The sequence below is a fragment of the Tupaia chinensis genome, unplaced genomic scaffold (genome assembly GCF_000334495.1).
Source record: "Tupaia chinensis unplaced genomic scaffold, TupChi_1.0 Scaffold147433_1, whole genome shotgun sequence".
Lineage (NCBI taxonomy): Eukaryota > Metazoa > Chordata > Mammalia > Scandentia > Tupaiidae > Tupaia > Tupaia belangeri.
This window is the reverse complement of record NW_006207284.1, coordinates 935,850-959,697: the sequence shown is the minus strand read 5'-3', so window position 1 is coordinate 959,697 and position 23,848 is coordinate 935,850. Positions and strand designations below refer to the sequence as shown.

Genomic DNA, 23,848 nt, shown 5'->3' with positions numbered 1-23,848 from the left:
GAAATCACCCCCCCCACCTCGGTGGGTGGCCACACTGCAATCCCTTCTCTTCCATTCTCCCCTCAAGATTCTGGGCACACACACACACACGCACACACACACACACGCACACACACACACACGCACACACACACACACACACATACACAGGCATGCACACACTCGATGTGAGTTTCAATCCACTTGATCTGGAATTCAGACTGCAGTCAACCATGTGGGAGTCCAGTGACATAACAACTATGCCATCTGTTAGCTCCAAGGACATGAATATTTTAAAGTAACATAACATACAATGGTTAAAAGCCTCCTGGGTTGTTAGTGCGAAATACCGCTGAAATGTCACTAACCATCAGACCCACATTCTTAATAAGATACTGGTAGGCTTTCAAATGCTCTCATTCTAAAGGGAGATCAAGGATCATATATGTAAAAATCATTTTGCTTAATAATCATCCAAAATAGGGGCTAGCACATAGTGTAGAGGTTAAAGCAGCTGGATTACACATGGCTGACTAAGCAGTTTGAGCCCTGGACCTGGTGAATGAAAAACAGCCCGGGCACATGTTTTTCACATCCAAAATCCCAAGAGAAGAATGAAGAAAAGAGACTATGGCATGGCTATCTGTATATGTGTGCGTGTGTGTGTGTGTGTGTGTGTGTGTGTGTGTGTGTGTGTTACTTTCCCTGTCTCTGTGTCTCTCTCTGATGAGCACATGTACCCTACAGCAAACTTTAAAAAATGGTAAAAACAATCTTCAAACACAGAAATGGTAAAACAGACATCGCTGCCATTCCGGAAGCAAGCTCAGGGCACCCTCAATAAAGAAAATCCCTGGTGGGTAAGTGATTCCCCAGGAGGGAGCCACTGCTCTAGATTCAAAATGTTTGCATTTGGCCTGACCTTAGACAAAATCCTCAAAGCTATGCACATTTGACCTGAAAGAAAAGGCAGTAAAAGGAGGCCAGGTGAAAGATATCGTTGAGTTTATCACAAACATGTCAAAGGTTCTGCTCATCATACCTGATGGATCCAGGAGAACTAGAGAAGTTCTCTTTCATTTTAGTGTCAAAAATATCCACCTAGGCATCTGAACAACTGCTTGGATTTTATTTATTTGGCACAATAAAATGTAACTGATGGTGCTTTCCTCAAGAAAGCTGGTAAGGAAAGCTTAGTCAAAATCACCATCCATGTCCAGGAAGCGAACTGGACCTGGTGTCTACTTCGTATTTAAAAACTCCAGACTTACTTTCCTTAAGGTCTCCTTGCCTCATTTCCCTCTTAATGTTAAATGTTTTTTTGTTGTTGTTTTGTTTTAGAGTTTTGCTATACAGCACGTGCACTTGCTGGAGAGACAAAGAGAGACAGAAAACAAAAAATCACCTCTCAGTGGGGATGGCCATGCCACAATTCCTTCTCCTCCATTTTCCTCTCAGGATTTTGGGCATGTATGCACATGCACTCAGCATGTTTTAAGCCACTGGGTCTGGGACTTGAACCACGGTGGACTATGTGGGAGTCCAGCGATGTAACCATTATTCCATCTGCTGATTCCAATGCTAAATGTATTTATACCTTTCCATATTCTATGTTTATATCTTGGGGAGAATATATCATGATAATAATTAATTAGACATAAAGGAATGAAAGCACTGTAGGGGCTCAATAATGGTCCCCCAAATATGGCCATGTCTTCATCCCCCTACCATGTTTCTTACATGGGGAAGGGGAATTAAGGTGTCAGATGGAACTGAAATTGCTAATCAGCTGACCTTAAAATAGGGAGATGATCCTGGATTATCCTGGTGGGCTCAATGTCATTGCAGGGTCCTCACATGTAGAAAGGAGAGACAGAGGGAGGGCAGTCCGCTGGATGCCACAGTCTTTCCTCATGAACTCTCAGACTGTTAGAGTCTGCAAAAACCAAGGGCACTAATTCAACCAGTCTAGTTATTTGGTCTTTCCTGGGAACCTTTGGTTCTACTCTGGAGTAATCAGATTAGGAATTTGAGAAGAATGAGCGGTGGGAAGTGGAAGGAAATTCTCTAAGAAAGGTGCCAGCACCAAAAAGTAACTGCTAATACTGAGGGGCAAAGTCCAGGAAGTATGGAGTGGAAAAAGGACAACACAAGAGGAGTATTGAACAAACTCACGGAAAATGCGTACTATGAAAATACTATGTGTGGTCTCCCTTGTGTGTGCGTGTGTATGTGTGCGCACCAAAATAAACTGGGACTTTCATTCCATGTTTCCGTGAGCTTTAAGTCCTGTCCTGTTTAAGACTGTCAACACCAGCTCTGTGTATCTCAGGACTGTGTGGAGCTATCCCTCTCTAGCAGCAGACAGCAATGACATTGCACCATTCCTAGACCAGATGTAACACATTTTTGAGGGATATTTCTAGTAAATTCATCAAACTGAACTCCTACCTGACAGATAAATGAGACATTACAGAGGGCGGGTGCTGGGGGAGGGAAGGCTGTACAGTAAGATGGGAAAGCAGACAGGGCCATGTGCCTCATCACACTGCTTCCCTGACCCCAGGTTTCCACCCACCTCTGTTCTCGCGGGCAGGACTGTCTCAATTATTACTGTGATACTGTAATGAAAGCTAACAGTTACAAACAGTGATCCTTAACAGACACGCACTCTAAGCCTACGAGGGAGGTGCTGACCATCTCCATCGAGGGTGGGGTAAACTGAGGCATGAAGAACTACGAAGCAATCTGTTCAAGGTCACACAGCTACCAGGTGGGAGAGCAGTTAGACGCTCAGGCTGTCTGGCTTCCTGACCAGTGCTCTAGAACGCCTCAGCACTGGCAGAGAGGATGACATCTAGAAGGTCTCAAAACTTAGGAAATGAAGAGGTGGAGAAAGTCTGGAGGAAGGCAGGGAATTTTTCTTCTTAAATTGCTTGACTTGATACTTAATAAGAAGTACTTCGGAGCACAAGGTGCTTTCCCTCAGTGTTTGACTTTTACTACTTCATTACGAAAACTCTGCAAGCCAACTACTTTCCTTTAACTGAGGAGCAGGTGGATGCACACATCTCTATCTGTGTCTATGTCTATATGAGTCACCTGGAGGATTAAAAAAAAAAAACCTTCTTTGACCTTCTCCCCAAATTTTGCTTTTGTCCTTGTAGGTTGGACTGGTCTGGACATTTAGAAAGAAACAGTCCCAGGTGATCCTGTCAATACCCACTTCTGTAGACTTTTTTCTTTTATGTATTATGTATGAATGTATGTATGTATTTAAAGACTTATGCTATAGGGCACATGCACTTGCCAGACAGAGAGAGACAGAAAGCAAGAAATCACCCCCTTGGGGGATGACCATGTTATAATCCCTTCTCCTTCATTCTCCTCTCGGGATCCTAGGCATGCATGCGCATGTGCCTGGTGTGAGGTTGAAGTCACTGGGTTTGGGGCTCAAATCGCGGTCGACTACGTGGGAGTCCAGCAATGTAACCTTTACGCCACCCACTGGTCTCCTGTCAAATACCCACTTCTATCCTTCCCACAGCCCAGCCTGAGAAGCATCTGTGCCAGGAGGCATCCCAGCTCCCATGACAGGGAGGAGAATCCAGCACTGGCCAAGAGTGGAGCTTCCCTGTGGGACTTAGTTTCAAACACTCCAGGAGAATCAAGACAATTTTGGATAGGGAAGAATAGAAGTCTGCTATTAGAACTCAGCGGCCAGGTACAGGGTGTGGGAAGGAAAAGGACATGTGCAAAATAAAGGTTATAGAGAAAACGGAGCTTAGTGGTCTTAGAAAGCCAGCACAGAATAAGAGGCAGACCCAGAGGCAGGCAGGCCGAACCACCAGCAGCAGGGCCAGGTGGAAAGGACTCGTCTGCCAGCCTGAAAAAGCATGGGTCTTCCACACTAGTAAAAGGGTTAGCGTGCATGAACATTGTTCTGGAAGAATCTACATCAGACAAAGGTAACAGAGGAGCAGAAGCTGTCAGAAGCAGCTTATTGGCAGTGCTAGTACTCCATGGAGCAGGCTGTGTCATCAGCTGCAGGCAGACTGCAAACCTGGAACTTAAGAACGTCTTGTGACCGTCAGGCACATAGTGAATAGGGAGCGACCGCAGTGGGGAGGCAGGCTGGTCAGCCGTTCCCTCTTCCTCTTTGTTTTCAGCCCTTATGAATAGTATTAATTTAGTATAGCAGTCTCTTTTTTTTTTTTTTTTTTTTTTTGTACTCAACAGAGAGAGAGAGAAAAGGTAAGAAAGCCCCCGCCCCCTCCCATAAGGGAGGGCCACACTGCAATCCCTTCTCCTCCATTTATTCTCCTTTCAGGATTTTGGACATGGGTATACATTGGCATACACGACCTGGCATATCTGTTTTAAGCTGGTGGGTCCAGGACTCAAACCATGCAGTCAGCTGTGTGAGATTTAGCCACATCACACCACATCACTGGCTGAACCTAGCAGTCTCTTTTCTAAATAAATTTTATCTTCACAAGAGCAAGAAGGTTAAAAAAAAATCACACACACACACACACACACACACACACCCATCAACCTTACCATACACTACAGAGGCTATCCTAAGGACAAGGCCAGCTCACAAACATACCATGAGTTTAGAAAGAGATTCCATCTCACTATTTTTATCTTGCAATTCCTTTTAAGTGATTGACATTAGAGTATTTCCCAGATATTTCTAAAGTAGAAAAAAGGGCAACAAGAGGCTAACTAAAGAGCTGAGATTCCACTGGACAAAAATGCTTGAAAGAGGCTTGCTTGCTGGGTGCTCCCGATGGCTATTGAAGAGAAAACATTGAAGGTTCCAGACATGATGCCTGTCCTGGAGGTGCCCCACCTGTCCTCTCCTCCCATGTAGCCATGCGGCTACATCAGGGTCTCTCCCACTGGATCCCAAATAGTCTTTGGGGCTGGAGAGAAGCCTTATGGAGTCTTATCCCTCCACCATCCACCCAACAAATATCAAGGCCAGGCTAGAGGCTGAGGGATAAAAGAGTGAATAAAACAAAGTTCTGAAGCCACTGATTGCAAGCTCCAAGCTCTCTCTGCTCTCTGGGGCACCTGGGAAGATCAGCTCCCTCTGGAGTTAAAGAGCTATATCATCCAGGCCAGGAGTGGGCCCACGGAACTGTGAATCAGTCACTTAACATCTCGAAACCTTAGTTTTGTGGAGGTCAGATGGTGGTGCAGCAGTAAAACGTGAAGCTCTGGGAGGCTTACTCACATGGGATGGTTCTAAATTTCTGTCCAGAGCCTCCTTGAGTATGCCAGGCATGCACATACCCATGATCCAGGACCAGCTGGGGGTAGAATGCAGTACAGGGACCCTGCTGGGGGTCTATGCCTGCCTTTTTAAATGCCTGCCTTTTTAAAATGATCTCATTTGTTATTATTGTTATTATTAATTTTCTATAAGGCACATGCACTCATCAGACAGAGAGCGAGAAAGAGAAAGAAAGTGAGAAAGCAGAGCACCAGGTCCAGGACTCGAACCTCAGTCAGTCATATGGGAGTCCAGTGCCTTAACCCCCACACCACCTGCTGGCCCCTGTCTCTTGTTCATGGAAGAAATAAGCAAACTTCAAAAAAGTAAAAAAGGCCAGCTCTGCGGTGCAACAGTAATGTGCTGCTCAAAAGAAAATGGAACCCTCATGATCATCGTGGCCAAACTCCCGAAACAGGCAGACGCAGGCACATATGCCCAGGGTCCACGGGGCTAGAGGGCTGGAGGAAGGGGCTACAGCATGACCAGATCCCGCTGAGGGGGCTCATTTCTCACTCTCACGTGTATGTGCTCCACTTTGAATAAAGAAAAGACTTTAAAAAAAATAGTATCTAGTTTCCTTACACCTTAAGTTTCAAATGAGAAAAACATTTTTATTTACTAGCTACTTAAATCTTTAATTCAGGAAACCAATATTTGTACCCTAGGACTTGATCATGGTGGGGGGGGGGCAACAGATGATAGAAACCGATTTATGGAGAGAGAATTATAGATGAATGAAGTCATTATGCAAAACAGAAAACCATGAGAGTTCATTTTAACTGTTCCCCTCCCTTTCTCCCTTGCCTCAAATACACTAAATCCATGTCACTTGCTTCTTATGACCATTAGATTTATAAGCCCATTGAAAATACTTTTATAATCACTCCCTACACACACACACACACACACACACACACAAACCTATTGGTCATTATTATAATGATTTAAATGCCTACAGCAGTGCAGCAGGATATGGGGGGGAGTTTATTAATACCTTAGCAAAACATGCTGTGAATACTTCATTTGGATTTTTGCTTTTTAAAAGTGCTCGATTTGTCCCACTGAGTTCAATTAACATTTAATTTACGTTGTGACTGCCCCAATCAACCACATCAGGCAAAAACGTTTCCTCAGTTCCTCTCCTTCCTGGTTCTCCTCTCCATCAAAACCCACCCCATCAGGCTAAAGTACGAGCTTCTCAATCCTCATTGGGCATCAAAATCCACTTGGGAAAGGGGGCTATTCAGAAGTGAAGAATTGATGCAACACTCCTGCAAGGTCGACCCACGTTGGAAGGGTCTAGGTTTGTACCCGTAGACCTTTTGGACTACCTGAACATGTCAGGTCCATGTGTGCCCATGATCTGGTGCTGACTAAAGCTAGGAGTAGACAGTGACATGAAGACCCTGTTGGGGGGTGCTGTCTCTCTCTAGCACAAGCACTGTCTCTCACTCATGGAATAAAGAAACCTTTTTTTCCCCCCTAATCCATTTAGGACACTTTTATTAGTAGTATCTTTTTTTTTTTTTTTTTTTTGAGAGGTTTTTGCTATAGGGCACATGCGCTCACCAGGATCTTAAGAAGTTAAATAATTTTTAATTCATCTAATGTTTATTAGTTTTTAAACTAAAGCCCTTTCACGTGAATCCATGCTCTTTACAAAGAGAACTGCACCTAGCTATAAGTGCAGTTGGAGTCAGGCTCTGATTAAATGAATCTTCAGATCTCAGATAAAAGCAAAAAAGACTTATCCCATGTATTTACATAATCGTAAAATTGTTGTCTGGAACTAAAAAGGTTCATAAAATGCCATCATTATTCAAATACTTTCTCTTAAAAATGTATTAGGTTGTCAGGAAAATTATGACATGTTTTTCTATGTTATTCTATGCAAAAATGCATCATGACTATAGACAATCCAATATTTCTAAGGAATTTTTTTCTATCAGTCAGTATATAACTCTATTAATGATTATATACTTACTTTTTTTTTTGGAGAGGTTTTTGCTATAGGGCGCGTCCGCTCACCAGACAGAGAGAGACAGAGAGACCAAAAGCGAGAAATCACCCCCCAGGGGGTATGATCACACCGCAATCCCTTCTCTTCCATTCTCCTCTTGGGATCTTGGGCATGCACGCACACGTGCCCAGCATGAGTTTTAAACCACCGGGTCCAGGACTCGAACCGCAGTCGACTACATGGGAGTCCAGTGACATAGTCATTACACTAACAGCTGGTTCCCCATTTGGGACATTTTTTGAAACCTAATTCTAGACCTACCTCTACCCAAAGACTATGATTCAACTATTCTGGATAGGGAAAGGAAAGCAATGTAATTTTAAATACTCCAAGAAATTCTAAGGGGTGCCCAAGGTTGAGAACTATTGAACCAATATATTCACATTACCAAGAAGATAGTGGGGAAAAAACAGGCGGGGAGTGTGGAAGGATCCATCTGACCCCAGAGAGTGGCAGGGGAGAGAGAACTGGAGACCATGCGGCCCCATCTAGGGCAAGCAGCCACTTCTCAGTTCTAACTGCAGTCAACTTGAAGGAAGCCTGGGGTGGCCAGATCTTTTGATCTTCCCAGAGATGCCGGAAACCCAGAGTTTTGATCAAAACTCTATTTTTCTTTAATATTGGCACTAATTTAAACTTTTTAGAAAACAATTCTGGGTGAGCCAAACACATACATCTGTAGCCTCTGTTACCACCAACCACATGGATTGAGCACTTACTGGTCATGAGGCTATACAACCTTATAGAAAGAATAGGCGAAACACAAGAACTTGAGTACAAGGGAGTTTACAATATTGCACACCTGCTCAGCCCACCTCATTATAGTGTCTGTCACCTTTTAATTAATCAACCATTGTCAACCTTCTAAACAGTAGCTGGTGTTGTTCTCAATCACGTGCTGATTTCTGATCACCCCTTTCAAAGACATCACAGCACTAGCTTCCAGGCCTTATTCCCTATGCAACAAAAGCTTGTGACTTAGTTGTGCCTAATTGCTAAGCCTGAGAAACTAGAAGGGAATGTAAAAATCACCTAGTGAGAGAAATACAGTCTCTAGAATCCAGAAAGACTAGGTGACTTGCCTAGGACCAGAAAGGGTGTTAAAGGTTAGGGTAACCATTTTCCAGCCCAGCACTGTAATCAATAGAGATTGCAAAAGAGCAACCACAACCAGAAGACTATCTTGAAAAAGATTTTGAAGGGAGAAAGAGAGACTGATCTTTGCTAGCAGATGGTAGATCATAGAATACTTGGTAGGCAGTGCTGAATTAAGAAGGTTTATGTGTGACTTGTGTGCTGGGAATTTGCTTTTCAACAGTTTGAGGAGCTGATATGTAAATATTTTCTCAAAAATAGTTAAAACCATACTGTCTCTGTTGTTATAGAGTATAAACAAAATTATAGTATTTTGAACATTATCTTTAAAATTCAGTTTTTTGAAATTTTGAAAGTTGTTTATTAACTGTCAAGAACTATGGAGTATGGGACCAGCAGTTGGTGTAATGGCTATGTCGCTGGACTCCCACATAGTCAATTGCGGTTCCAGTTTTGGATCTGGTGGCTTAAACTCACACCGGGTGCATGTGCATGCATGTCCAAGATCCCGAGAGGAGAATGGAGAAGAAGGGATTGCAGTGTGGCCATCCTCCCTGGGGGTGATTTCTTGCTTTCTGTCTCTCTGTCTTTCTCTGCCTTTCTGGCGAGCATGTGCACGCCCTATAGCGAAAACCTCTCGAAAAAAAGACAAAAAAAAAAAAAAAGAACTATGGAGTATGAGCACAAAATTTTTTAAATGTTTGTGGAAAATGTAAAAATAAATAAATGCTTAAAAAATAGGTTAATGAATAAATAAATGCTTAAAAAAAAAAAAGGTAGGGTAACCAACTGTCCTAGTGAAGTCTTACATTCTGAAAATCCCTCCAAGTCCTGGGCAACGTGGGATGGCTGGTCGCACTCACTGAAGGACTGAACTGCACTGCTGTCTTTAGTGCATACATCCCATCATCTTCTCATCCCACATCCATACACACAGATTTGAATGTTTGCTTCATGGTTTGCTTATCCCCTTGTAAGAGTCAAACTCCCTGAAGGAAGAGATTCAAGTCCTTCTGTGAACTGAGCACTTAATATTGTTTTGAGAAATGTCCTTTAGCTCCCTTGGTCAACCAGAATGCATGCTGGGGCCAGCTCCATGGTGCAGGATAACATGCTGCTCGAGAAAAGCCAGAGTCCATATGACAACTGCGGCTTGAATCCCTAGCCTGGTCAGCCTGAAATACACCAAGCACATGCATAAGTGCCCAGGATCCCATGGCTGGAGAAACAGAGGAAAGGGACCATGATGTGACCAGACCATGTGGAAGGTACTCATCTCTCCTTCTCTCTGTACCTCCCCCCCTTAATTTCATATGCTCTAACACAAATTAAAAAAAAAAAAAAAAAAAAAAAAAAAAGGATGAGTGCTACTGTTGGAAAATAAAGGAATCACTGGTCTGGAAATCTCGCTGAAGAACTTGAAAGTCTCAACAGACTGCCTGAGCCTCCTCTTCAGTCTGGTAGCAGCCTGACCACCCTGATAACATGAAGTATGAGAAGCCTGTGAGTAACTCAGCTGGCTGCTTCCTTCTCTCCTTGGACCCCAAAGCCTTCTTCCAACTCAAATGAGGTTGTCACCCACCATCAAGAGACATGGCATTTAACCTGCTCTAAACGCTCTACTCGGAGATACTCCTCAGAAGGCAGCTTCTCAGCTGTGAAAAAGCTGGCCTTTGCAATTCTCTCTTAGGAGCCTGCATTGGAATTATTCAAGAGGGACAGAGCCAAACCTGAAGTGTTCTGCATGGATAGAGCAGTAAGCTGGTATGGTAGAAAGGCTTGGGAATTAGATAGAGATTCCAATCTCATCACTGACATCAATCCTGCTGCCCTCCCCCCACCCACGGGAAGTTACACAAATGCAGATCCAGTTTTCTCATCTGTAAAATTATTACCACACTGGGTTCGGGTGTACAAAGGGCTGATCTAGAGCCTGACCCTTGATGAGAGGCTAGTATCACTGAGGCAGTCTCGTGATACCTCCAAGAAGCCCTCTGCAGTGACTCGGATGGGAGAAGCTACCCCACTGCCGATCGAAAAACCCCAAACCTGGGTTTGCTGACCTAGTTTTATTCTGAAGCAGATTGTGGTTTCCTTTCTGCTCTTCAGTTCCTTTTCTCCAAAGATGTAAGCATCTCTGCATTAAGACACAAAAAAGCACAGCCCAGTGTCAGCAAAATGTCACCGCAACTGATACAAAGGATTTTTCTCTTGTCTGTCAATTTTGATGAGGAAGCCTAGCAGCCCTCCGTGACCCAGCCTGATTCCAGGACTGGTAAAGAGTGCTACTTCAAAGAATTTCCTGGATCGGCACCCGAAAGTCTGAAATTCATTCCACTGAATTTGTTATGACCCATAATAATATTCCATCTTTCAAAGCAAATCTACACTTCATGATTTACTGCAAAGGCCTTTCCTGGATTTTAGAATTATGACCAAAACACAACAAACCAAGCCTGCGCCCTCATGTTTTATAATCTATAGAAGATAAAACAAAGCAAGATTTACACATGCCTGGAAAACAACTCACACTGACATAATTTTAAGCTAACTGAATCTAAGCATCAAGAAGAATAAATGTCTGTACTATTCTTTGAACATAAAACCTGTTGTGGCAGTTCCAACTTTTTATGTAAGAAAATTATGACCTTAGATGGCTAGATAGAATTACACTGCTCAAATTTATTCTTGGCAAGCTCTTTGGGGTGTAATCCACTTTACAAGGATAAACAAGTGATTCGTATCAAAACCTCACACATGCTTACATACAACACATACCATGACCATGATCACCACCACTACACTCACAGATCACAGATGTCCATACCATTCCTAAAAACATGAAGTCATGACATAACCAAGAGCTCATGTGTGGTCAAGCGCTGCATTCTAACCTGGCAAGAGAATGAGCATCAAGAAGTATTACTTTGGCCCAGCTGTAGTGGCACAGGAAGTAGAGGCGCTGCTCTATGATGCTGGAAGCCATGTGGGAAGGCTCTGGGTTCATGTCCTGGGTCTACCTGAATGAACACAGCTGAAATACCCATGGCTGGCTGCATGACTGGGGAGAGGACCGTGGCATGAGGACCCTGTCTCCCTCTCTCTCATACGTAAGAAAATAAACTTTAAAAATCAAACCAAAACAAAACAGAACAGTATTATTCAGGTCTGCCATTACGTAACGGTAACCTTTCCATGTCGGCTTTCTGGTTTGGACTGTACCTAGGACCAGTCACAGTGGTGCAGCCAGGAGGGTGCCACTGTGCAATACTGGAGCCATAAGGGAGGCCCACATATCCGGGATCAACCTGAACATGTAGGATATGGACCTGATCCTGGTTGGCAGAAGTCTGGTGGTGGGGGTGATGCAGCGTGGCCAGACCCTGGCAAGAGTCTCTTCCTCTCTCTCAACTTAAATAAAATAGCACCACTGAGGGAATGCAGGCTCGTGGGATTGTATGATTTTTACAACTTCCTGGGAAATAATTCTTTCAAAATAAAACAATTTTCAGCATTACTTCCTGGGTATCTTCCTGATGGGGAGAATTTTTAGGCTGCAGAAGCACTTTCCCAGAATCCCCCTTTTCTGCTCATGGGTTCAAGATGGGCTCCCCACTTGAGTACTTTGAAAAGGGCCCCCAGATGATTCTGAAAGTCCTCTTGTTTAATGAGAACTATCATCACAAGTGACGTGAATTGCTCAAGAGTGGTGAGACCGCCATGTCTGACCCTGGCTGCTACTGTCAAAGGCAGATTTGACGGGGGTGAGGCTGGAGCCCAGTGAGGGTGACTCAGGCAAATCCAGGTGAGAAAGGGGTCCTCAAAGGGCTGAACACGGTGGTGGCAGTCATGGTAGGTAGAGACCAGTAGAAACACAAAAGAGGGGAATTGTCAGGGCAGAGGATGGTGACTAACGAGAGGAGTCTCAAATGACCACTATGCTTCCAGCTGAGATGGCTGAGGGGAGGGTGGCACATCAGTCACCAAGACAGAAAGGTGGAGGGGCTGATCTGTGACAGGATGAGGACGGCTCCTGAAGGTCCTATGGGCAATGGCTGCATCAGATCCTGTTGGCAGAGCAGGCTTCTTGTCTAGTGGGGAAATTCCTCCTTCCTCTCCTGGCCTCAGATATCGGATGGACAGCATGGCACCGTAGGCAACAGGGTCAGCCACCACTCAGCCACGTCAGATGCTTGGCTCTGTCCCGGTCAGATGACCCCATGTTTCCCCTGCATGAAGAGCTGCTGGACAGAGACACTCCACACAGGATCCAGAGGCCTCGGCTTCTAGCATTCCCTTAAAACAAACTGAACTCCAGAAGGTGGGAGAGCGCGACATGCAGCTTATGGTAGCATTAGTGGTATGACAGATGTGCTGCAAGAACGTCTCATGTGGGAAGATTCCAGGGTCAAGTCCAGAGACTTCCCTGAGTATGCTGGGCACATGCTTGCCCATAATTGAGGGTTGGCTGAAGGCTGGGGGCAGATCATAGCAGCAGTATTCCTTATAGATGCTGCCTTTCTCCCTCAGGGGAGAAATAAATGAATAGGCTTAATTTTTTTAAAAAGAAAGAAATCATACAGCTATTCATTTCATTGTGCAATAACCTCCCTATAAGAAATGATGTCCCCACGTGAAAAATAAATTCTACATGAGAAGACACTAAGAAAGCTTATAAGGGTCTTCTAACCTGTGGACAGTTGCCCCACACACTGACATACAGGAAGCATTCTCCCCACACACACACCCATGCACATTGAGGAATGTGGTTTAATGATTACAGCCACTCCTCACCAAACAACTCATTTAACGATCACTCCGTGTTATAACCATTTAAAGGTGCGATATGTCAGGTCAGCCAATGGCATGGTGGTTAAGGCAGCTGGATTCCACATGGCTGACTGCATGGAACTCAGATTCAGCTCACTGTAGGCAACAGGGGCAGCCACCGCTCAGCCACATCAGATGCTTGGCTCTGCTTGGCTCTGCCCCAGTCAGATGGCCATATGTCCCATCACAAACCCAGTCATGTGATCCTATGTTTCCCCTGCATGAAGAGCTGCTGGACAGAGACATTGGGCACAGGTGCATACGTACCCAAAATCCTGACAGGAGAATGTGGGAGAAGAGATTGTGGTGTGATCATCCCCCCTGCAGGAGATGCTTTCTCACCTTCTCCCCATCCCCCTCTCTCTCCAGGGAGCACATGTGCACTATAGCGAAATGAAAACAAAAGTGTGATCTCTCTCCCTCAAAAGGAACATCGTTCTCTTCTTGGTTTGCTATAAGACACGTGTACTTGCCAAAGTGAGATAGACAGGGAGTGAGGGAAAGTGAGAAATCTTCCCAAGGAGCTCTCTTCTTCTCCATTCTCTTGAAATTTTGGGTACACACGCACACAAGCCCAACCTGTTTTTCAAGCCACCGGGTGCAAGATTCCAACTGCACAGTTGGCCATGTGGGATCCCACACTTTAATCACCATGTCACCAGGTGGCTCAGGAACATTGTTCTTATTGTCCAATTTATTCTTCTCTTCCTACTCTCCTAAGCACACACACCCCGTCACTAACACATATTACGGAGTAACAAAGGGTGACATTGCTGTGACTGATGACACACAAATGCTGTGATCTTCTGATAAATGCCTTAACACAACGACAAATATTCCAGCCTTTCCTCTAATAAAAAGATTGCTGGCTCTGTACAAATCCTTCCCCTTTTGTGCCAATATTCTCACTTGAAGTCACCACCACGAGCCTGTTATTTTCGGGGTCCAACTCTTCCCTGTCTCGAGCCTTTAAGCCAGGCTGTGTTTTGTCTACCTAATGGCCGGCAGGTGTGTAAAAGCTATATAACTTGGTCCTAGTCTGAGAGGAAAAACAAACAAAAAAGTGGCTTTTCCCCCTCCCATCATGCTCCATAGTCATTGGGAGAACAACTCCTTTAGTTCTAGCAGTTGCCACTCCAAAATATATGGAACTGACTAAGGAATTTAGGTCCCTGCTCACTCCACTGTATCGGAATCATCTGAGGCCATTTAAAATGCTAAGGAAAATCACAGCTAACGAGTATCCTAAAGTCAACACGGGCCTTCTCTTCTTGAGGAGGCCTTCCCAGTCAGCTTCATCCTTAGGAACCATACACTACAATTTAAAGGAAAGTAGACATGGAGTCTATCGAGTTTAGTTTTTCTAGAATCCAGCCTATAAAAAAAAAGTAAAACTAACAAAGAGCTTGGTGCCAATATTCTTTTCAAGAAGTGCTATATTTTATTTGTTTGTTTTAGGCAGTAATTTGTAGCTCAGTATTCAAGTGCTCATAAATTGTAAACCCTGCAGAGAATGAATATAAATGTAGGTTCCGCCTGCCAGGAATAGCTAGTCTCTACAACTTACTATTTCAGGTTTTCAACTTTGGCTTTTGATAGATGCAGCGATTAGAACAGAGTAGTAAAGAGGCCATACCAGAACTCAAGCCCGTATGGGCCTTTTAAATTGTTTTGTTTTACAGACAAGCACAAGCCCAGGGTCAAGCTGCTCATTGTTACAGTTTATGATTCACAATGAGGAGGGTGGAGGCAGGGCCCTGGGAAACAAATCTGTATGTCTTCTTGGTAGGACACAAGTTGGGGTGGGGGATCAGGCCCATGTCTGTGTACTACTGACGGGTCAAAGAAGGCAGGCCATCAAAGTTACATATGTCGATGCTAGTGAAGAAATCACAGGTCAGGAAAATTTTGTTTTTAATTAGTTAACAACATTTTTAACATTTAACAAAGTTTCTGGCCTTTTCTGAAAAAAAAATCAAACAGTATTAGGGGACTTCAGAAAGTTCACAGGAAAATAGAATCAGTGTAAGAGTTCATTTTGTTGTGAAAATTTCTGAAATCCATGTACAGTTTCTTAACATACATATTTTCCATGAACTATTTGGGGGATAGGACAGAAGGCACATAGGCACAAGAGAGACAGCGAGAGAATGAATATGAATATGAATGATTACCCTCAACAGCCTAGTTATACCACAATCCTTTTTCTCCCTCCATTTCTCCACCTGTACAATCCTGGATAAGTGCATAAAAGCCCAGTATGTTTTTCAAGTCCCCAGGACTAGGGTTCGGACCCTGGTCAGTCATGTTGGATCCAGCTCCCTCTACGTAGCACTTAACCACTGTGTTACAACACCGATCATCCATGAACTTTGTGATGACCTTTTCCTACCAGGTCACTTTGGCAGGAATGGGGAGCTGGGACGTGGTTCTCCAATTTGCCATAGAACCCATGCAGGCTGCTTTGTGAATCTGTGTGACCTGCCTTGGCCCTGCTGTCATTTCAGTTTAGCCATACATTCAAAGACTAGAAGCTCTTAAGAACTAGTTATGTGTACTGTTTTGATTCATAAGCCTATCTCTATGCAATTCCTACTCCCTAGTTCTCAGCAGCTGTGCTTGCTACTAGTAGGAGCTCATACCAGATGAAAGACTTCGTGAATGCCAAGTGGCCTTCTGCCTATACTTCATTTCATGTAAAAATATTTGCTACCCACTTCACACACGAGGGGTACATAGCTGCACTTCCAAAGCTCACCTAGCTAGTAAGTGATTACAGAATCGGGATCTAAGTTTATCTGACTCTAAGGAGTATGGAAGAGCAAGTCAGAGTATGAAAATAAAGCTTCTAGTTTGTTTGTTTAAAAAGCTATAGGTGGATTACAAGACTATCTGGTTTCCCAGAGTTTCTGTCCCACACCTGTGAGAAGAAAGTATAAATACTATAGATTAACTGCTTCTCTATTCACAAAACTCTTAAGTTTCGTGCATCAAGAGAATCAAAATTGGCCCAGTTAGAGTGACACAGGCAGTAGGGCATGACTCTGCAATGTTGGAGCCACATGGACGACTAGGATTTGGATTCCAGGTGCACCCTTGGTCATGGCCAACTAGAAGAGTTCAGAGTGTGGGGCTGGGTGCAAGATCACTGCCTGTTTCTCCCAGAAAAATTAACTTCAAAAGAGAGAGGGAGAGATAAGGAGCCAAAATCCACCTCCTAAATCTGCAAATGAAGTTAATTCTGCTTCAAGGATTAGTGATCATGCAATCTGAAAGGCAAGGCATCAAGATTAGAAAATGTCTTTCACTTGATTCACAAATGTCATAGCAAGAAGTCATTCTACTTAATAGGAAGCAGGGATCCTTAGCCAAGTGGCACAGCAGTAGAACCACCACTCAACAATGAATCCTCTTGGGGTACACACCAGCAGGTTAGTAACCAAACAAATGACTATTTAAGTCACTATAAAATACAAAAGCTGCTATTCATGCAGTCTGAAGAGGAATCAGGGTAGTTCCATGAAGAGGTCAGAAGTCTGGTAATGCTTTAAAAATGTATTGTACAGGGGTTGTCCACCTATCTATGTATTGCGGTGTCAGTGACACCACAGCGGTGTGACAAGAACTTCACTCTCCCTGCTCTGGCCCAGCATGCTATCACAAGATGTAATACACTGAGGCAAACTGCCCCCGTCTCAAAAGCAGAAGCAGTGTTTTACTACTGGACTCTCTAGCCCTTCTATAGTGACTACATGCTGATGGCATCATAGTGCCCCCCCACACACACTCCATTCCTAGACTTCAAGGCCGACAGCCAGTAAAGGATATTTCTGCTCACCCACATGTTTGCAAATAAAGCACCCATAGAAAGGTACAAAACAGATCACATTATCAACATGTAAATATATCTAAATCACTTTGTGGGAGAATTTATCATGAAAAAGACAGGAAATCAGAACCTGATCCGGAACATGCCTACCACACAATGACCTTGAGAGACTTGGCTACCGCTGCTGCTCATGAAGCAGGCTGACCCGAGTACTTGGCTCCTTGAATATTAATGTTCTTATGAATCAGCTGGAGATCCAGTTAGTCTGCAGATTCAGAGCCTGTGGACCTAAGGAGACTATAATTCTAACGAGTCTCCAGATGTTGCCGACGCAACCAGTTTGGGACCCATCCTGTAGTAGCAAGAACCTTGGCATGCCAGCCCAGACCCATCCTTATCAGTTTTCCTTGGAGCTGACACCATGTTCCTAGAGTTAGTGGAATTAACTTGTCAGAGGACAGAGACTGATGTGGTGTCTTTAGATTGGTAATTCCTAAGGCAACAACGCTTTTCTTCTATTCCATTCAGCATCTATCAGTAGTCAACCATAAGGGGTAAGAAGTAGTATTGGAAGGAAACTCTAAAAAGCATATCTCAATCTTCTTTATCATTATTGTTTCAGATGCCATGGTTTTGGATATCTGGACTTCTTCACCTCCTGGTGCCTAATAAAGTCTTTATCCTCATTAGAAACAGGTTTCTGTACACTCCTGGGGCCCCTGTCCTTCCCTTTCCAATCACACATTATAATTTCAAATTTCTGTAGGCTTTCTAATATTTGGGGGCCACAGACTCCTACGGGGATCTGATCAAAGCTATGAATACTCTTCACTAAAAGTGTACGTTTTAGAGGTTCACAGATTGTACCTGAACCTCATCTATAAAAGGAAGTGGGCTCCCCATCCTCAAGCTCCAAAAGGCTTCTTTTTAAAGGTAAGGTTAACATTTAGAGCACTTTATTTTTAAAATACAAATCCTTTCGGACAAATATGCCACAGGAGATGCTGCCTCTAGAAACTTAAGGCAGTCAGTTCATGCAATGCCTGCAAACTGGACACATACCTTATTAATAGAGAGCGAGATTGCAAATGAACAAAACCAAAAATCTCTAGACAAAGCCATAACCTTGGGAACAGTGTAACCTGCATTGCTCTAACCCGCAATTTCTTAAAACGACACAGGAAAGTGTGGAACTCATATTGGTTGTCCACACAAGGACTGCAGGATAGGGTGGAGAAGCAGGAAAAGAAAACTAATTAAAAAGCAAATGGGAAAAAAATTAGCTCAGAAAGGGCTCACTGAATTGTGGCTAACAGAGTGCTGAGGGGAAAAACAAATGCAAAAGAGATTTGGCAGAATCCAAAAGAACATGATCAGAATGAGCTATGAGGCCACGGTCAACTCCAGCAGCAAGTCAGAGGGAAAGGCAGAGTGACATTGGAGGACGTGAGAAAAGGAGCAAGTTCCCTGGGCACAAGGTGAACAAGTAGACTGTGTTGAAGGCAGGGGTGGGGCTAACAGGGAAGAGGCAGATCCAAGATAGGGAGCGAAACATGATAGCAGTGCACACACACACACATATGCACTCTGTGGACAGCAAAAATCTAACTCAGTACCCACTTAGGAAAAAAGAGAAGACCGACTGGAAATGGGGCACAGTGAGATGTCCAAGCCATCCAAGTCAACTCTTAATGACAGCCTAAAGCCTTCCCGGTGTGTCAAGATTTTCGGGCATTTGCACCTCCCCGCACCGACACCACACACACACACCATGATCATGCCACTCTACTCCTCTCTATTTGAGCAGGAAACAAAGCAGAGACCACATATGATGTTCCTTCTGTCTGAGCCATTGATGGTAGAGACAGGTTGTGGGGGACCAGTCAGGAGGGAGTCAATTGGAAAGAAAGAGGATATGATGAATGTGCCTGAGCACATCGCTCTGAAACTAGAGCTGCATTTGGAAATTGGGCTCCTGAATGAGACTGCAGAAGAACTACGAGTCAATGGGAAGGCATAAAGCTGCAGCACGCTGCCTATGTTGTGTACTTGCACACAGAAAGCACAGTCCTCCTTACTGTCCAGGGGCTGGGGAACTACTCTGCAGGCCCTCCTGTCCAACAGGGGTACCTAGGCTGTGCTTGCATTGTCATCACAGAAGTTCAGTGGCCCACCCAGCCCAGGTTCTATGGTACTACTGCTACTAATGATAATAACAAAGCTTTCACTTGTTAGTGCTTACATTGTGCCAGGTTCCCCGAAGAGGTCTTTAGCCATATGAATTCAGTTATTTCTCTAAAAAAAAAAAAAAACAAGAGAAGAGTGCCACCTCCACTTTACAGATGAGGAAACAAGTCAAGGAATTCACTCACTTGCTCTAGGTAACACCTTTAAGTAAGAGACAGGGGCATATCCAAACCAGTACTCTGAATAACTTCACCAGGAGTTCCCGAGTGTGAACATTCCCACAGTACTGTGTTGTTAGTGGTTGAGTAATTTTTTCATAGTACCTTAGGCCAAAACAAATATTAATGAAAGCTCCATTTACTACATAGTTAGGTCCAGACAACTTACCAGTACTTAAGTAGTATCAACAGATGTCCCTGTGTTTCATCCAAAATTTTAAAAATCCCAAGGCACCCTCGTGATGCTACTGTGGCCCCATGCTAAGCCTCAGGGCATGGTTTGGACTTCACAGAACTATACTGTCCTGGCTTCCTCATTCTGATGAGGAAAAAACACCAGGGTGCAATAGTCACCCTGCTTATTCTGAAAGTAGATAAGCATGGCATGGGAAAGGGGAAAAAAAATCCTGCTAACAATTCCTTTGATCTATGAGGCAATGTCGGAGCTGTGATAACTCTCAGAGCAGGCTTTTCCATAATGTCTCCTGCCCTCCCAACCTCCAGTAAACTCAGCATTCCATAACCACTTCCTAGGTCTTCTAGCCTCCTGGGCAAACTTTGCACCTGCTCCATTCCCACCAGCTGCTCCAACATCAGTTAGGTTAACCCCTTCCTCTGGTTCACAGTCCACTTTGCACACCACCTTGCTTGGACTTACTCAGATTATCTCACTGTGTCCACATATCTCTCTCCTCCTATCCTTTGCTAATGGACTTTATAGGCCTGGCTGTTATCTTACTTATCGTGGTGGGTTTCTCGGAGTCTAGATAGTCAATGGCATATAGTCTTTCAGCAGTTCTAATTCATAAAGAATGAATATGAGCATAAAGGACTGCATGAGGCTCACATGAAGGATTACAGGATGAATGAACAAGTGAAAGAATGTGACAGAATGATTGCAGTGATGGCCCCAGTTAAGAGTCCCCCTCCGGGCCCCATCAGCATGTTCTAGTTGCTGTTGTTCAGTAGGCTGAGGCCACACAGGAGGCCCACATTCACCCTAAAAGCCCAGTATAGTGGCATCCATCAGCTAGCTGAGACAGGAGGATTAGAAGCTTGTGGCCTGCCTGGGCAACATGGTGAAACCCTGGTAGAGAGCAATACAAGATATGCAGCTACCTTCCAAGTTACTCAGAAGCTGAGGCAAGTGGATCATGATGCAGAGAGCCTCTGTCTAAAACACCCCCACCACCACCACACACACACACACACACACACACACACACACACACACGTATCCCTTGCAAGGACAGTCTGCAGCAAATCCCATGAAGAAAAGTCTATATCCTTGAATCTGGACTGGTCCTACTCCTTGCTGTGGCTGTAAGATGCACCAGAAGTCTAAGTATGCCAGTTCTCAACCTGGGTACCAAAAGGTATTGCATGCTTCTACATAATCTGTAAGACACACATAAGGAACCTGGGCTACCTTGTCACAGGATAGCAGACTATGTGGAAGGGAGTCCAGCTGAGTCCATTCTGAGCCCGAACTCAGCCAGCCAACCCCTGAAACAGGAGAGAAAGTCCCACAGGACCAGCATGCTAACTGCCAGTTACATGAGGAAGCCCAGCAGAGCCCAGATGAACCACCCAGCTGACTGGCAGACGGGAACACCAATACAGGCTTTTTTAAGGCATGAAGTTTTGGGACATCTTGTCATGTGGCAATAGCTAACTGATGCAGTGAATGAATCAACAGTCCAACTTACAACAGTGAAGTTGCCAGGAGGCTGAGGCTGCAAGTTTTTGTTGTATGTGACATTGAGAACATTCATAAATATAGTACTGCGGCAAGGAATGGGACATGTCATAATCTGTTGTGAGGTATCTGAACAGAGTGCTTCTGAATTTTGCAAGTGATGTAACCTGTTAGTGTGGATTCATCATCACTCTCATCTTTGATAAGCTTTCTTAAGGAGGAAAAGAGGAAGAGTAGACCAAGAATCCACTTCCCAGGTCACCTCCTGACAGCCAATAATAAGAGCACTAGCAAATATTACTGATCACGTATCACTTGAGTACGCATCAGCTGTCCTGTGAACCAGCTCTCAAGAAATCACAACAGTTTTTGGCGATGATGTCAAATCCTTTTGGGAAAGGATAAGGTTAAAAAAAAAAATCTTTAAAAGTTATAATCTGAGCCAGCCCCACAGTGCAGGGATTAAGCATTGTGCAAAGGATATTGGATCCCACATGGCTGACCAGGGTTCAGTCACTCTTACATGCGCAGAGTGTGTATGTGCCTAGGATCCCAACAGGAAAAGGAATTGAAGGGGGCAGGGGGGGAAGACTGTGGTGTAACAAAGCCCCATTGGAAAGTGCTTTCTCTCTTGCCTCTGTCTTTTTCTTTTACATGAGTGTGCATGTACTCTCTGACATTAAAAATATATATATATAATCCATCTTTTTTCTTCCACTCTCTGTATGTTTTCACTTTTCTTCAGTCAACAAAAATGCTTAGTATTAGCGTCAGCAGTAGACTCACAGAAGGCGCCTTCTGCCCTCAGGGAACTCAGTCTGGTAGAACTAAAAGGTCCTCTTCCCTCAGCAGCAGAGTCAATAAGAACCCAATCTTATTGTTTATAACTATAAATTTCAGAAATTTGAGGCCAGGTGGTTAAGGTACTGCGATTCCCACATGGCCGACAGCAGTCTGAGTACCAGACCTGGTGGCTTGAAACTCACACTGGGTGTGTGTGCACTTATGCCCAAAATCCTGAGAGAATAGAAGAGAAGGGATTGAGGTATGGCCATTACCCGGGGGATGACTTCTCACTTTCCTTCTGTCTCTCTCAGATGAGTGCATGCACCCTATGGCAAGAATCTGTAGAAAAAAATAAAAGTCAGAAATTCAGGACAGTTGGTGAGTCCCAAGGCTTGCCTTCTAAAATGGAAAAAGCCAGGTAGATCAAATCAACCTTGGTTATAGCCGTACCAGTTTAGAAAGCATCCAATTAAGCCATATGGAAGTCTCCAGAAAGTTCATGGAACACATATTAAGAGAAAACTACAAATGGATTTCAAAAGTTTTTGCACTGAAATAAACTCATACTTCAATTTCATTTTCCCATGGACCCTTTGAAGTAAGTCAAGGACTTTTAACGTGCTTGCTGAGGGTCATTGCCACAGTGGTGGCTGACGCAGTGTCTTTCCATGATGCAAGTCCTCAGGGACGGTCTTCAGCTACCCACACCTATTTTCTCAAATAACTCTATATAGAAAGTTATAAGCCCTGCACACCTCCGTTCCATGTAATATAAAAGATGGAGTGGCAGAATGAGGTAACACCAAAGTCCAAAGGTTTATTGTGCCTAGGACACTTCTAAATGCTCGAAAGAATCTTTTCCATCCTTTTAGTTACAAAAACGTGCATATTAGGGCCTGCAGGGAGTGTGATGGTTAAGGCATTGGACTCCAACGTGACCGACTACAGTTCATGTCTCAGCCTTAGTGGATTGAAAATCACGCTGGGTGGGTATGGATACATGTCCAGTATCCCAAGAGGAGAATGGTAGAGACGGAACAGAGGCATGGCCATCCTCCCCTAGTGTGGGGGGGGAGATTTTTTTTTTTCTCTCTCTCTCCTCTTCTCTCTCTTCCTCTCTCTCTAGTGAGTGTATACACCTTAAGGCAAAAACAGTTAAAAAAAAGAAAAAAAAAAGTCAGTTACACTCTGCACAGGCTCCTTCAGACTATGTTCATCCTCTCTACCCAACATAGATTTCACATTTATAATAACAGCAATAGCTCAAAGTTCTGAAAGTCATATCCAAATAGCACACACACTCATTCAATGGACTTTTACCCAACACTTTGTTGGGTATGTTCAACATGGGGCTCCTAAGGATCATACCAACTGCCTGGGACTTTTTTCCTCCTAGAAGGTTAACCAACAGCTTTCTCATATAGTCCCCAGAGTAGCCCGCGAGAAACAAGATATCAGGACCTTAGGCAATAGCATTCCATTATCGTATTGCTACTGGTTCCCACTATCTTCTGCCACCTCCATCATGGCTTTATTTTGTGGCAAAAGTATCCTTATGTTAATCAAGACTCTTGTCATATACAAGGAAAGCACTGATCTTGTCCTGTGGCCCTCATCTGTCAAGCACAGCAGTGGTCTGGTCTTCTCCATTTCCCTCCACAGAACTCACTCTTTTCCCTACCTGCCCCACTCAGCTGAGCACCCGAGAAACTGCAAAGATCACCCTGAGATAAAGAGCAGAAATGGCAAAAGTAGCAGCATCAAAAAATGATGCCAAATCCGTCTTCATAAATCACCTTCCTACACCGAGTGTGAACTGTCTCAGGAAAACAGCAGGAAGATGAATCACATTTCTCACTTACGTAAGGAGGCCTGGGTCTCTTTAGCATGCTTCTCATGCCAGCACTCTTTCATAGTC

The 23,848-nt window shown here is 44.1% G+C and overlaps 1 protein-coding gene across 5 annotated transcripts in view; it reads right to left on the bottom strand.

Moving 5' to 3' along the window:
• MGAT5 (alpha-1,6-mannosylglycoprotein 6-beta-N-acetylglucosaminyltransferase) overlaps positions 1-23,848 on the bottom strand; it is a 387,858-nt gene that overhangs the window by 258,942 nt on the left and 105,068 nt on the right. For 2 of the 5 annotated variants that reach the window (XM_006169711.3, XM_027768763.1), the window contains exons 1-2: positions 14,779-14,855; positions 10,445-10,518 (exon numbers count right to left, since the gene is read on the bottom strand). The exons of the other annotated variants lie outside the window; for them this stretch is intronic. The gene's annotated coding sequence lies outside the window, so the exon portion shown is untranslated. Of the gene's footprint in view, positions 1-10,444; positions 10,519-14,778; positions 14,856-23,848 lie in introns of those variants that run through there. 5 annotated transcript variants of the gene reach the window in all.